General features: G+C 39.0%; 1 pseudogene; it reads left to right on the forward strand.

Annotated features, from left to right (window-relative positions):
• Window positions 1-217: 217 nt before the first annotated feature.
• On the forward strand, window positions 218-861 carry LOC114024388 (annotated as a pseudogene).
• The last annotated feature ends 273 nt before the right edge of the window (window positions 862-1134 follow it).

Genomic DNA, 1134 nt, shown 5'->3' on the forward strand with positions numbered 1-1134 from the left:
ATCTATCTATCTATCTATCTATCTATCTATCTATCTATCTATCTATCTATCTTTCCAAAGTTGTATCTATCTGTAAACTGTTTCCTTTGGGTCTCAGTCTTCCCTTTGCTGCTCACTGTGCTTAATTCATTGACTGATTAAATGCAGTCTGTGAATCCTCTGCTCTGGGACCCCTCAGTACCCTCTCCTTAGCAACTTTTCCCCCCATCCGAGAAAAATGTCTGTACACCAATTTTTATTATAGTCAATCACTTTCTATGCTTTTAAGATTGCCCTTTGCCCTAGTAATTATGAAGAGCATATCTACAAGATGAATGGGAACCAGTAGGTGGAAACCCACGAACTAAAAGGCAGACAGTGGAAACATCACAAATATTGACTGGGTACCCAAGAGTGAACATATTTATGTTGTGGTACTGACTGTAATGCCCTATGCCTGGAGTAAGAAGGATGGCATCAGGAAACCAATACTTGTGATCCTGAAAATTAGTTGTGAATCTATCTTTTTGAAGTGGTCCCCCTAGAGAATAAATTGCTGAGGGTAATGGAGCTCAACTAATTTCTATATGCTACTTTGAGTCTAAAAACAACTATTCGGTCAGCAAACATATAAAAAGAGCCGATTTGTTCTCATGCCCTCAGTTTGGACTGTCACCCCAACAATGTTTTCCTGGCTGCTGAATATTGTGACTTTAAGTTAGCAATATTTTCTGCTTACATTAAAGAAATGGCTGAAAAGCCAGATAACCTTTTGGTCAACTAATAGAGCTTGGTATCAATGGAAGTGATGACTAAGTTAATGGGGTGAGTTTCTTTGCCAGTGGGAACCACCTGTCTTGGGTCAACCATTGTATTAGCTGATGATGTCTACAAAAACATGATGATCTCATGCATTAAAACAGAACTCCTTCTACCTCTGAAGCTAATATGTTGGCTTCTGGCCCTGACTATTGCTCCATGTGGTTTCATTATATTTGTGGTTCTTTCTCCAAATGAGACAGTCCAAAACAGAAAATCTAGTGTTACTGGATTGTTTCTGAATATGGATTAAAAGGCCATGACTGAGGATTACAACACTTCTCTGGAGACCTTACACCAAGTAAATCAACTGTGGGAGATTTGGCTCCAAAACTA

The sequence above is a fragment of the Vombatus ursinus genome, unplaced genomic scaffold (assembly GCF_900497805.2).
Source record: "Vombatus ursinus unplaced genomic scaffold, bare-nosed wombat genome assembly UNPS02014821.1, whole genome shotgun sequence".
Lineage (NCBI taxonomy): Eukaryota > Metazoa > Chordata > Mammalia > Diprotodontia > Vombatidae > Vombatus > Vombatus ursinus.